Genomic DNA, 546 nt, shown 5'->3' on the forward strand with positions numbered 1-546 from the left:
ATTTTATTATTATATATGGACTATTCTTATTTTTATATGGAAATATTTCATTAAATTTATTTTTATTATTTCTCTTACCATATGCTTTGTAGAATCTCTTTTAATTTCAATTCTTATTCATTTTTTTTTTCATTTCACAGATTTCATTCTCTTATTCCATTCATAATAATTATTTGCTCTAATTAATTCCAATGCATATTCATCTCTTAATATCATATATTTCATCATCGTGATATTATATATTTTTATATTCTTTATTTATCTTATTTATTCTCATAATGAAAATGATTAAACACTCTGTTTGAAATATATAATTGTGTTTATAGTAATTGAATTCTTATGTTATAAATATATTTATTTGAGAATGTATTATGGTGTTTATAATTATAATGATAAATAGTAAAGTGATTCTGATTTTTATTTCATTGGTACTGGATATAATAGTTATAATATTGACAACATCATTCAAATTTCTTTGTTAATGTAAAATTGGTTTTATGTGATTATCATGATATTCTTGTTATTATAGAAATGTAGATATCTAAC

At 18.9% G+C, this 546-nt stretch overlaps 3 annotated features.

The window, feature by feature from the left end:
• Positions 1-17: part of a microsatellite that runs on past the window's edge.
• A 23-nt stretch (positions 18-40) lies between these two features.
• Positions 41-71: a sequence feature (AT_rich).
• A 161-nt stretch (positions 72-232) lies between these two features.
• Positions 233-272: a sequence feature (AT_rich).
• Between the last annotated feature and the right edge of the window lie 274 nt (positions 273-546).

Source organism: Entamoeba dispar, genomic scaffold, assembly GCF_000209125.1.
Source record: "Entamoeba dispar SAW760 scf_1105229461291 genomic scaffold, whole genome shotgun sequence".
NCBI classification, from domain to species: Eukaryota; Evosea; order Mastigamoebida; family Endamoebidae; genus Entamoeba; species Entamoeba dispar.